The 13739-nt window shown below is 46.6% G+C and overlaps 1 protein-coding gene; it reads left to right on the forward strand.

Moving 5' to 3' along the window:
• LOC148642291 (uncharacterized) overlaps positions 1–13739 on the forward strand; it is a 151748-nt gene that overhangs the window by 87595 nt on the left and 50414 nt on the right.

The following is a 13739-nucleotide window of genomic DNA, read 5'->3' on the forward strand; positions in this document are numbered from 1 at the left end:
GAAAACCCGGAGTGGATCGGCCTTCCACTGGATCCGGACTGCCGGCTAAGGAAAACCCGGAGTGGATCAGCCTTCTACTGGATCCGGACTGTGAGCAGCTTTTGTCCAATCGGCGCTGAGATTTCAGCAGGAGGCGGGAGACAGGCTCTTGTCCAGTCACACAGCTTCAGTCCCGGGACTTTTCCGAATTCCGGCGGGCGGTGACACTTCCGAGAAACGTCCACTGGGTGGCGACAGAGATACACGGAGCTGAGTCTCAAAGCGCTATCGGAAAGACTTGAAATCGGAAAGAAATACATTTGTTACGTTTTAATCCCATTGAAAAGGAAGATGAAAATATCGTTTGTATTTTAAAACATTATTATACTTGCGCAACATAATTATTAAGGGAATGGTGTAAGAGGAGACCGTGTTTGAACAGTTTAAGACGGATGTAAAGACATTTTATTTCAGAATGTCTTTCTGAAATGTGTCTGTTTCTGTGTTGTAAGAACGTTGAAGCATGGACGGGCCTTATCTGCATTTACCTTGTTGAATCTTTTTTTCCATAAAATGTACATGAATTATTGCATGTACCCTGACAATACGACTGCTACGTTACGTTTTCTTGTAGTTTTTGGTCTCATAAAAATACAAAAGACGCGAGTCGATGACGTCAAAATGTTGTCGCCCACAAGGCTTATGGGTAATGTAGTCTCTGTAGTTCACTGGGCTGCCCTGCCCATGTGTTTCGCTGATTTGATTGAACATTAGAATTAATTATATTAATACAATTTCAGCGTATTTATCGTGTCTTGTATTTCTTTGTCTCTCTTATGTGTTCCCTTGTGTGTATGTTTTCTTGTATTTCACTTGTCTGCGGCGCTGGTTAATCGACCCGGCACATAAAGCAAACCCACTGTCCTCGTGTTTCTTAGCTCCCGTCTTGTTTGCAAACTTTTCTCCTGTGTTTATTTTACTTTGTCAATAAAACGTGGTTGCCGGGGAAACGGTGCTGCAGAAGTTGTTGCGAGCTGACCTCTAGGAGGTAAACAGTCGGCTTTTGTAATCTAATCAGCGAGCAAAGCCGAAACTTTAGTCTAAAAGGCGCTGGCTGGAGTATTTTGTGGACATTTTGCGGAAGAAAAGGAAGAAGCGGTGAGTCGCAGGCTGTGTGACAGGACTGTCGGGGAAATGTAAGCGCTGGGCTGAGCGAGTCCGTCGGCGCCTCCTCCTGCAGGAGTGAGGAGTCTCCGGTCTCCGGTCGCGTCCTGATCTGCATGTGGAGGTGAAAGGCTGAGAGACGGCGCACATGCTCTGCACATGTTCTCATGTGTCTGGTTTCCTGGAGTGCTGTCTGTGTGGAGTTTGCATGCTCTGCTCATGTTCTCAAGGGTTTCCTGCCGCTTCTGCAGTCCAGTGTTGGTGAGTCTGTCAGGTTGATTGTGTTGTGGTGTGACTGTGCCCTAAAGGGGTTTTAATAGTATGGGGTTTGTGTGTTCACTTGTATGCAGACCACTGGAGAGACCGGTTGTTTTTTGCCAGGCAGACTAATGGCTGCATATTCAATTCCAGCTACTGATGTTGCCAAACCAGCAAGTGGGACAGTGTTTGAAAACCCTTTCAATGAAAGGTTTGTAGAACAGTGTCGCTCCCGATTCCCACCAGACCTGGGAGACGACACAGGCAGCACAAGGGAAGCTGCGGCGCGCGAGTTCACGGAGGCAAGGACCGATGGACGACCACGGGAGACAGTGGCATCGGAACAGAGGTACTGTACAGAGACTTTTAATACCTGAAGGCAAGGAGCGAGAAACCGGCCCGGCTAGCCGCTCCAAACTGAGGGGAATGGAATACAGTTTGCGGGAGGATTTCTAGTGGAACCTGAACGGAGTCTGGGGAAATGGGACCGGCCTCTCGTTCACTGGGGCCATCAAAGACTTTACAGGTACGAAGAAGAATCGTTCGAGTGGCCACTCTTCGGTACTTGACAGAAAAGACTGCCGTCCCTCTGGATTCATTATGACCCTTGGAAGGACCTTTTGTTGCTGCTGTTTTCGTTGTGTCTTTGGCTGATGGTGAATGTGGATAGAAAATAAAAAGGTCACTTATACGATACACATGCTTGTCGCTGGTCTGTGTGGGCATTGGTGGATCTGGGAGATCAACAGAACCTGTTGCATTGCTAGGTGCCGTAGTCATATATGAGGCAGGAAATAATTCTTGTTTGAGGGGTCACCTCACTCTGACACGAACGTGTTGGGAAGACGCGCCAGTTCTGACGTTAGTGCGACGGGTCTGTAGGCATTAAGGCAGGTTCTTGTGTCCTTTTTTGGAACAGGAACAATAACAGAAGATTTGAAGCAGTCTGGCACTGTGCACTGGGACAATGATTGCTTAAAAACGTCTATAAAGATTGGAGCGAGTTGGCCAGCACAGGGCTGTAGTGTGGCTGGAGATACACAGTCAGGTCCTGCTGCCTTTTTACAGTTTTGCTTTTTGAATAGCCTTAACACATCCTGTTCTTTGCTTCACAGGGCATTCTCAAGGCTTGTAAACGGCGTCAAGTCTTCGTGAGAGATTGAGTGTGAGTGGGTGTGGCACTCCAGTTGAGTGGGGGACAATAGCTCATCCCCAGGATGTGAATTATTTGGACGAGTTGCGAGACTGCCATGGACAAGGTCGTTGGAGATCCTTTGTGTTTCTGGCCTGCTGTAAAATGTGTTATCTGGTAGAGAGTGATCAAGATGTATCTGAGGGGATTTTCTTTTGTAATTGGTAACAGTTTGGAGACCTTTCCAGACAGATAAACAGTCTTTGTTAGCAAACAGTTGTTCCAGCTGTGGACAGGAGGGGAAACAAAAGGTAGAGAACTATTTTTAGAGAAATGGTCCTAAAGGAACAAAGCATAGTGTAGGATGCCACTAGCTTAAGTCTTAACAGCACTGCATGAGAGGAGACTCCGGTGTCTATTTGTTCCGAGGGATCCTCAGAAAGGTCAAAAGGTTGCAAACAGATAGGGACTGGTTATATGCCTGAAGCTTAGCTAGAGGAACATAACATTGCTGGAATGCTGAGAGGGGAGGTTATCAGAGCCTAATGTTATTGCGAAAAATGGCAACTAGGTATAGCCGATCTGCTGAATGTCTGTCCTGTGAATTGTTAAGGGTTTCATGTATTTGTGTGTCCAAGTAGTCCGGACTGCTGTGCTATGTGTTGTTTGTCTTTTGAATTTTCTGTTTTACACCTATTGTATCCATAGTGGTACGGGCCAAATCCAATTTAAAGGGTGTTGTGAGCACTGGGGTTTGTTGGGAGTGGTGAGTTAGGAGTCTGGAAATGAGAGCAAGGTGCGAGTGGATATGATAAAAAGATTGTTCCTTTATTTTGTTTCTGATACCTGGTGAAGAGACGCAGTGAGTGTTTGTGTGGCCAGCTGCGTCAACTTCAATAAAACTGGCCTTTTGGTTTGTTTGAGTGCTGACTTGCTATGGTGTATTTTTTCTCTCTGTGAACAACACGTCCTACGGCCAACACAACCCACACAGGAGGTGTGTGCGTGACAGCTCCTCAGCTGCAGCAGGAGTCCAAGTGTGCACAGATTTCTTGTTGGGGTTTGTTGTTTGAAGTTTCTGTTTGTATGTAGGAAGCAATTGTGCCATTGCGTGGTCCGAGTTATAGCACGGGACGAGAGCTCCCGAAGAGCGCCTGCCTCCTGCCCGATTCGACGTCTAAAATCATCACAGAATGAGAGGAGCCAACAGGAATGCAAGTCTCTTCTGGTGAGGAGCCTCCGACACGGCCCCCAGTACTGGGTGTGCAGAAAGAATCCTGTTCTACAGTTGTGGTGCGAAATGGCCTCCAGTCCTTGTCAAATGCTGGGTTTCTCTGGACTGCAGTCCCCTCCGCATTTGGATGATTGTGATTGGTGTTGCTGTAGCTGTGCTGTCCTGAGACTGACTGGTGTCAACACCAGCTGTACTCTGGGATCAGCAGGGCCTAGTGGTGGTATGAATTGTGGCCTCTGTTTCTCAGGTGTAACAAGTGTCTGATTACTCTGTTCTGTATGTTTACCAATAGTGGGTACTGGCCTAATTCAGCCCTGCACTCGCTGTTAGCTGTTTTTCTCTGCGCAAGGCGGATGTTTCTACAGATTGATTAGAGTTTCTACAGAGTGTACTCCTGGTCTGTGAGGGGACCCCACACTTCACTGCCGTATAGGGCAATGGGTTGGATTACACTTTCAGATATTTGGAGCGAAATTCTTGTTGGTGGGTTGACATTGAAGAGCCTCCTTCTTATTGCGTAGAAAGCCCTGAGTGCCTTCTCCCTCAGTGCCTTCACTGCCAGGTCAAAACTCCCAGAAGAGCTGATGGTGAGACCGAGATATGTGTAGCTGGATGTGTGCTCCAATGTGTTGTTGTTCAGTGTGAATTTGTACCCGTTTCCCTGAGGTCTGGCTTTCTCCTGGAAAACCATAACTCTGGTCTTGTCCAGATTGACTGGCAGTGCCCAGGTGTGACAGTCCTGCTCCAGCAGTGCCAGGCTCTGCTGTTCTGGGTCCAGATGGGCTGGCAGTGCCAGGCTCTGCTGTTCTGGGTCCAGATTGACTGGCAGTGCCCAGGTCTGACAGTCCTGCTCCAGCAGTGCCAGGCTCTGCTGTTCTGGGTCCAGATGGGCTGGCAGTGCCCAGGTGTGACAGTACTGCCCCAGCAGTGCCAGGCTCTGCTGTTCTGGGTCCAGTTTGGCTGGCAGTGCCCAGATGTGACAGTCCTGCTCCAGCAGTGCCAGGCTCTGCTGTTCTGGGTCCAGATGGGCTGGCAATGACCAGGTCTGACAGTGCTGCTCCAGTAGTGCCAGGCTCTGCTGTTCTGGGTCCAGATGGGCTGGCAGTGCCCGGGTCTGACAGTGCTGCTCCAGCAGTGCCAGGCTCTGCTGTTCTGGGTCCAGATGGGCCATCAGAGCCCAGGTGTGAATGTGATGGGATGTGTGGCGGTTTGGTAGGAAGCCAGTCTGACTCTAATGCAGGACATTGTGCTCAGTAAGGAGGGCCGGTTATCAGATATTCAAGACTGAAGCCCCGGTATCTGTTGGGGTCGAGTCTGTCTCCATTCTTACAGACGGGCGTGATCAGTCCTTGATTCCAGGCCTCAGGGAAACAGCCGGCCGTCAGGTCGAGGTTGAGGAGTTTGAGCAGGCTTTGCTGCAGGTCTGAGCTGCAGTTGGGTCAAGCGTTGTTGACTGTGTCTTGGCTACAGGCCTTTTGTGGTCTGAGAGTTGTCTGTTTGTGTATGTGCCTATCTTCTTTAGGGTGTGCATTTAGTGTCTAACCATCTCACAGTATCTGAGGCGCAGCTCAGAGTGGTGTGGTGTTGTTTTAGTTCTGGTAGTTCTCTTCAGTTGTTTCTGCACTCTGTATGAAACCATTTGATATTGTTTCTGAGTGTGTTTCATATGAATGTAGTCATTTTGATTTTAAGGCTAGTTTCTCAAAAACATGGTTTAAATTTATGAACGATTTGTTGGTTTGATACAGAGCGTTTTGAAATGTAAGGGATCAAGTAATGGGTTTATTTGCTGCTGAAAAGAGAAGAAAGAAAAAAAAGAAATGAGACAATTAGCTTGTAATGAGTTTATAACAACAGTAATTAGATTTCTGCAAGCACTCTTTTCATTGTCCAACAACTGAAAGCTTTTAGGTATAAAGGAAGGGTCCTCTAATATTTGATGTGTGAGATTGTCGTTCTATTGGAGATGTTAGTGAGTCTGAGGATTTGTGTTAATATGATAATACTGCTACTACTATTAATAATACAGCATGGCAAGACTTCTTTCAGTCATTTCCCACCCCTCCACCTCAGTGAATCACACATATTAAACTTCCATCTCGTGTTCCAGATCAGACATGAGCAATCCTATATTACAAATACTTACCACCAGACAATTTAACCAGACAATAATTTAAGCAATTATTAATTCAACAGAAGCAGCAGGACGAGTAAAGTGCCCCTCTGATGGCCGGTCCGTGGAATTAAACTGGAAAATTTCTTAGAAATGATTATTCTTACAATAATGTGCCAATGGCGCCGCTTGGTGGTCATTCAGCAAAATTTCACCGAAAGTTTTTTTAATTAAAATACCGTTAGTAATGTTCGTATTAATACGTTATTTTAATTTTAAATATATTTAAGCATTTTCAACAGCAAAGAATGCAAAGAATACATTGCATTGCAAACAAGAGTAATGAATGAATGAATGAATGTATTGTACATGGATACAAAATACAAAATAAATACAATAAACCCAAAATTAAAATAACATTCAAAAGGCGCGAGTCGATGACGTCAGAAGGAAGTCGCCCACAGGGCGTATGGGTAATGTAGTTTCTGTAGTTCTCTGGCCCGCACTGCCCACGTGTTTCGGTGATTTGATTGAACATCAGAATTAATTATATTGTACCATTTCAGCGTGTTTACCGTGTCATGGATTTCCATGACTGTCTTGTGGGTTCTCTTGTGTGTCATGTTTATTTTAGTGGGTGGCAGTGCTGGGGCCCTGAACTGTAATCATTCGTGTTACTCATCATCATTGTTACTGTGACCCTCCTGGGAGGAGTGGACCTTTGTAAGATTCCTGTCCTGGCAAGCAGCAGGTGAGAGTTTGCTGTCCGACTCAATTACACCTCCGCTACCTCATTTCACCTCTTTCACCAGCCTGTAAAGGGGGTTGTGATAGTATGGGGTCTTTCTCTTTAACAACCTCAAACCGCAGGAAAGAAATGCTTCATTTATAAGATTGAAATATAACCAGAAAGTATAAAAATAGCTATTTGTGTGTATCATGTCAGAAATATTTGTTTTTATTTTAAAAGAATTTAGAAGAGAAATATGATTAATAAGGCAGTAGAATCCATTTAAACTGTCATTTTCCTGTTTAGGTTGGAAAGTTTAATTTGATCAAGTCCACTTGAGTGCCTAAGCAACTGTTTGGGTAGTTTGGCTGGTGTGGTGGTGCTCTCCAAATACCTGATCCAAACGGACAGAGAGACAAAGTGAGAAAGAAAAGGTGTAAATAACAGACATATCATATGCAGAATACAGTAATGTGCTGTTCAGCACAGTGACCTAGAGTGAAGATGGAAATCAGTCATTCTAGTGCTCTCAATGGTTTTCCATTACAAACGGACCAGGGCTTCCTGAGACACAGGCAGTTGGAGTTATACAGAGTTAGAGGTTGTTTTCACGGCACCAGCCGACTAAAGCAGAGACCTCCTTCCACTCCAGAATTTTTCTTTTATTTGGGTGGGATCATCTGGAGTCTTGATTCCTTTCACGGAGTCAGCAGTAGATACACAGCTGTTAGCATAGGAGGAGTACAGAAGAGGTGACAGCAGTGCTGGGGACCCTGGTATCTCTTCCACTGAGGACCCTCTGGCACAACCAGAGGTGTGAAATTGAAATTGTTTGGAAGGAATGGGAAGCTAAAGGCAGAGTCACAATCTCTGATTCATGTAATCAAAACAGTAAGTTCTTTCCTCAGGCAGCTTCGTTAGAACATTTTAAATAGATGTAAAAGTGTATTTACAGACTATATCAGCCCTTATCTTTATTAACCTGGTTTAATCTTTTTTTCAGAAGTGTAAATATATTATACTATGTACCCCTGATGGTATTATTGATGTGCTATAAATATACTCTTGTTTGTATTGTATCTATTTTTATTGCTACCATAAAAAGTTAAAAAGAACTGCACTTTCGAGAAATGTCCACTGGGCGGCGACAGAGATACACGAGTCTATGGCGGCGAGTCCAATAGCGCCTCTGTACAGATCCTCGTTGTGCAGAGATTGAAAATCAATACAGATGATAACTGTGACGTTTGTGACAGCAACTCTGAAAGATAACGTAAAGAAGGAAACTAATATTGACATTACTTTTAAAGAAGTAAAATAATACTACATTTTAAACCTATTGAAAGTAATATGAAAATATCGTTTGTATTTAAAAAAATATGATACTTCATAATAATTAACGAAATGCTGTGAGAGGAGACCCATGTTTAAACACTTTAAAACGGATGTAAATGCGTCTGTACAGACAATTTGAAACATGTACGGACCTCATCTGCTTTTGTTTACTATTAAACAAGATTACTTGTTTAATCTTTTTCCATAACATGTACATGTATTATCGTATGTACCCCTGACTATACTCTGTGTTATATGTATTCTTGTTTTTATGGCATGTATTGTTGTTATAATTAAAAATAAAAAGACGCGACTCGATTACGTCAAAAGGAAGTCGCCACAGGGCTTGTGGGAAATGTAGTCTCTATAGTGCTCTGGACTGCGCTCCGCACGTGTTCCGCAGATTTGATTGAGCATCAGAATTAATTATACAATGTCAGTGTATTTACCGTGTCGCGGATTTCTATGTCTGTCTTACAAGACGGACTCGGCAGGAGCTGTTCCTTGCTCTCCGGAGTGAAGCTGCTCTGGGAAGAGACGAGCAAATCTTCAGACTCTTTGTAAATGAGACATCATGACAGCTGTGCCGACCTGCTCTTTATTGACCTGTTGAACCTGTTTGTGTAAAAAGCAGGAGTCTTGTGTACCCCTGATTGTGTTATGTGTACTCTAGTGTGTTTGCAGCGCTCGTCCTGCCTGGTTTATCAACTCGACACAGAAACAAAACCCACTGCCGTCGTGTCTGTGGGTTTCTGAGCTCTCTTGTCTTGTTTGCAAACTTTTCTCCGGTGTTTATTTTACTTTGTTAAATAAAACGTGGTTGCCGGGGCAACGGAGCTGCACTAGTTGTTGCCGGAGCGGGTCTGACCTCCAGCAGGTCAACAGGCGGCTTTTTTAATCTAATCTGCGAGAAAAACAGAAACTTAAGAAACTTTAGTCTAAAAAGCGCTGGCTGGAGTATTTTGTGGAAGAAACGGTGACTCGCAGGCTGTGGGACAGGACTATCAGGGACACATCAGCGCTGGACACCAGCCTCACACCGCTGGGCTCACTGCACCATGAGCGAGTCCGTCGGCGCCTCCTCCTGCTGGGGTGTGTTACCTGGGCTGCTGTCTGTGTGGAGTCTGCATGCTCTGCCCCTGTTCTCATGGGTCTGGTGTCCTGGGGTGCAGTGTGTGTGGAGTCTGCATGCTCTGCCCCTGTTCTCATGGGTCTGGTTTCCTGGGGTGCTGTCTGTATGGAGTCTGCATACTCTGCCCCTGTTCTCATGGGTCTGGTTCCTGGGGTGCTGTCTGTGTGGAGTCTGCATGCTCTGCCCCTGTTCTCATGGGTCCTGTTCCTGGGGTGCTGTCTGTGTGGAGTCTGCATGCTCTGCCCCTGTTCTCATGGGTCTGGTTTCCTGGGGTGCTGTCTGTGTGAAGTCTGCATGCTCTGCCCCTGTTCTCATGGGTCTGGTTTCCTGGGGTGCTGTCTGTATGGAGTCTGCATGCCCTGCCCCTGTTCTCATGGGTTCAGTTTCCTGGGGTGCTGTCTGTGTGGAGTCTGCATGCTCTGCCCCTGTTCTCATGGGTCCTGTTCCTGGGGTGCTGTCTGTCTGGAGTCTGCATGCTCTGCCCCTGTTCTCATGGGTCCTGTTCCTGGGGTGCTGTCTGTGTGGAGTCTGCATGCTCTGCCCCTGTTGTCATGGGTCCTGTTCCTGGGGTGCTGTCTGTGTGGAGTCTGCATGCTCTGCCCCTGTTGTCATGGGTCCTGTTCCTGGGGTGCTGTCTGTGTGGAGTCTGCATGCTCTGCCCCTGTTCTCATGGGTCCTGTTCCTGGGGTGCTGTCTGTGTGGAGTCTGCATGCTCTGCCCCTGTTCTCATGGGTCTGGTTTCCTGGGGGTGCTGTCTGTGTGGAGTCTGCATGCTCTTCCCCTGTTCTCATGGGTTCGGTTTCCTGGGGTACTGTCTGTGTGGAGTCTGCATGCTCTGCCCCTGTTCTCATGGGTCTGGTGTCCTGGGGTGCTGTCTGTGTGGAGTCTGCATGCTCTGCCCCTGTTCTCACGGGTCTGGTGTCCTGGGGTGCTGTCTGTGTGGAGTCTGCATGCTCTGCCCCGTTCTCATGGGTTCAGTTTCCTGGGGTGCTGTCTGTGTGGAGTCTGCATGCTCTGCCTGTGTTCTCATGGGTCCTGTTCATGGGGTGCTGTCTGTGTGGAGTCTGCATGCTCTGCCCCTGTTCTCATGGGTCCTGTTCCTGGGGTGCTGTCTGTGTGGAGTCTGCATGCTCTGCCCCTGTTCTCATGGGTCTGGTGTCCTGGGGTGCTGTCTGTGTGGAGTCTGCATGCTCTGCCCCTGTTCTCACGGGTCTGGTGTCCTGGGGTGCTGTCTGTGTGGAGTCTGCATGCTCTGCCCCGTTCTCATGGGTTCAGTTTCCTGGGGTGCTGTCTGTGTGGAGTCTGCATGCTCTGCCTGTGTTCTCATGGGTCCTGTTCATGGGGTGCTGTCTGTGTGGAGTCTGCATGCTCTGCCCCTGTTCTCATGGGTCCTGTTCCTGGGGTGCTGTCTGTGTGGAGTCTGCATGCTCTGCCCCTGTTCTCATGGGTCCTGTTCCTGGGGTGCTGTCTGTGTGGATACCTGGTGAAGAGACCCAGTGAGTGTTTGTGTGGCCAGCTGCGTCAACTTCAATAAAACTGGCCTTTTGGTTTGTTTGAGTGCTGACTTGCTATGGTGTATTTTTTCTCTCTGTGAACAACACGTCCTACGGCCAACACTACCCACACAGGAGGTGTGTGCGTGACAGCTCCTCAGCTGCAGCAGGAGTCCAAGTGTGCACAGATTTCTTGTTGGGTTTTGTTGTTTGAAGTTTCTGTTTGTATGTAGGAAGCAATTGTGCCATCGCGTGGTCCGAGTTATAGCACGGGACGAGAGCTCCAGAAGAGCACCTGCCTCCTGCCCGATTCAACGTCTAAAATCATCACAGAACGGTGAGGAGCCTCTGACACAGCCCCCAGTACTGGGTGTGCAGAAAGAATCCTATTGTACAGTTTTGGTGTGAAATGGCCTCCAGTTCTTGTAACATGATGGGTTTCTCTGGACTGCAGTCCCAGTGCACTCCGCTTTCGATTTGCAGTGGTGTTTTCTACAATGGAAAACCCTTTGTTTGTACAGAATGGAAATGGCAGTCTGCATGTTTTAATAATATAATGTGATCATGTACTACAGCTTAATCACTGAGCCAGGTGACGTTTGATTCTAAAAGATTTCTCTATCATTTCAGCGGCGCCTTGTCTGCGGCAGCCCGGCAGCTCCTCCTCCCTTCCAGCTGAGACTCTTCCCTCTCCAGAGGTGGGTTAGTGCTCTCAGGTCATCTTCTCTCACACAGCTGCGGGGCAGAAACGCTACTTCCACTGGGCAGAGAGCAGACGGGCAGTGGGAAGGGCAGCCCTGTGTTTGGGGATCAGGGCTGTCCCTGCTGAGGGATGCTTTCAGAGCCAAAGCAACTGGCTGGGTTATGAACTTTATGGTGTGATCCAAATAAGACATAAAAAGACAGAGAATGAGAAAGAAATAGTATCGCATGTATCTAATCAAAATAGTCTCTTTCAGACAAAACAAATATTGAACAAAAACTTAGTTGCAACACACTGCACTACACTTTCTTCTAGGCTGACATTACCGATAGTTTGTGCTGTCTTCCTTTCAGTCTGCAGGGTGTGCATCGTTTTCCTCAGCTTCCTACACGAGGAATCAGTTTCTCCTGCCCTGGTTTCACTCCTTTATATCTCACAATCTTCTGCAGCTCCTGGAGGCTGACGACATGTTTGCTGTTTCTGAAAAATTGCTGACTGGCTCATCAGCACAATTGCTGATTCAAAATCCTTTACTCACATGTTGCCTTAGCCTCTGTATCACAGAGATGTGTGCTTTTCTGGGTTGGATAGATCGATAGTGTGCTTTTGCTCAGTTGCTCTGCTCAATGCGTGGTCTTTTAACTCCGGCTGGGTACGAGCACCTCACTCTCCACACGGTTTTCCAAGGCTCTGTCATCGTGTGTGAGGATATTGTGTAGCTCGTGAAACAGTTCCCCCATTTGAGCCCTGGATTTACTGGGTACTTGAATACCTGAATCTTGCCGTCAGTCCTGATCACCTTGTTTTTGTTCTGCAAGGACAAGGCACCTCCCCAGCACTGAACACAAACTGATACTGGCGGGTTGATTGTGTTGTGGAAAAATCGGGCTGTGGTGTGAGTTTGTGTCTGTGGGGGTGAGGTGTCCCCTGCAGCGCAAACAAACATGCAGACTCCACACAGACAGCACCCCTGGAATCAAACCCAGGGCCCCGGTGCTATGAGGCAGCGATGCTAACCACTGTGCCGCAGTGTTGCCCCCTTTGAAAATGTCTGACTTCCGTTTAATTTGAGGTCACAAGCTTATAAATGGTCTCACAACGTTTGTCTCATCTCAGGTTTCTCTGACCAGTCCCAAGGACCTGTAGTCACTGACAGCTTCTGCATCTGACGGTTCATTTCAGTAGGCTGGAGGGATGGCGCAATTATCCTCAAATCAGTGAGTATTGTTTTGCTCTTGTAACATGAAACATCAAAGAGAAGTCAACAGACCATTCCGTGAAACTGTTCAGACTGGCCCGTGGTGATTTTCTGGGTCCTTTAGTAAGCTGACCGGGACTGTGTCATCGACACACTTTGTGAGAAGCCAGTCTATGTGTTTGCTCTTGTGATCATTCGTGAACGAATGTAAGAGAGTGTAAGAGAGGGAGAAGATTCGGCCCTGGAGTGATCCAGTTTTCTATTTTACAACCTCAAACTGCAGGAGAGAAATGCTTCATTTCTAAGATGGAAATATAATCAGAAAGTATAATTAGCCATTTGTGTATATCATGTCAAAAAATGTTTTATATATAAAAAGAATTTAGTAGAGACATTTGCTTAATAAGGCAGTAGAATAAATGTTGTGATGCTGGTGTGATGGTGCTCTCCAACAAACTGATACAAATGGACAGAGAGACAAAGTGAGAAAGAAAATGTGTACATAACAGACATATATGCAGAATACAATACAGTGCTGTAAAGTACAGTACCCTAGAGTGAAGATGGAAATCATTCATTCTGGTGCAGAAGAAGTGAATCTGCTCTCAATGGTTTTCCTGTACAATTGGAACACGTTGTGAATTCTACATAATTCACAGGAAACACAATAAACAACTCATTCACTCCCCTGCTGTCCGTGACCCAGAGCTCAGTAATCATTTCACTACTGAAGATCATGCAGTTTTTAATGCTTTTCATTTTAACATCCTACTTGTTAATATTTCCTCTTAGATGAGAATATTCTCTTCGGCGTGTCTTTACAACTCTTCTCTTATTGCTCCTCTTGTCAGTAATCCGGTGTGAAAGCTCTCTCTGTCGGAATCAATGTCTTACCTCTCCGTCTTGTGTTTCAGGTCTCCTCTGGCTGCTGACCCTGCCGTCAGGACAGAACACATCCCGCACTGACCACACTGCTGGGTTTACTGTACGTGACAATAAAGAGCTTGAGCAACACATCTAATGTGATCTCTGCACGCTTCCCGAGGAGGGTCCAGCAACGTTCTATATAGTGCACATCACCATCGGGATGAAAAACAAAAATCCCCAGTGGGAGTCCAGTCTTTCCCTGCTACGCAAATTGCTTTTCGTTAGGTGAGGTCGCAAGTTCTTATTGGAGAATGTTGTACAGTTTCTTAATGCAATAGGGCGAGTAAGACTGAAGTTCCCCCCGTGTTGGCCCATCAGTGGAACGAAACTGAAAAAAGCTC

Source organism: Lepisosteus platostomus, chromosome 23 (assembly GCF_059453375.1).
Source record: "Lepisosteus platostomus isolate fLepPlt1 chromosome 23, fLepPlt1.hap1, whole genome shotgun sequence".
Lineage (NCBI taxonomy): Eukaryota > Metazoa > Chordata > Actinopteri > Semionotiformes > Lepisosteidae > Lepisosteus > Lepisosteus platostomus.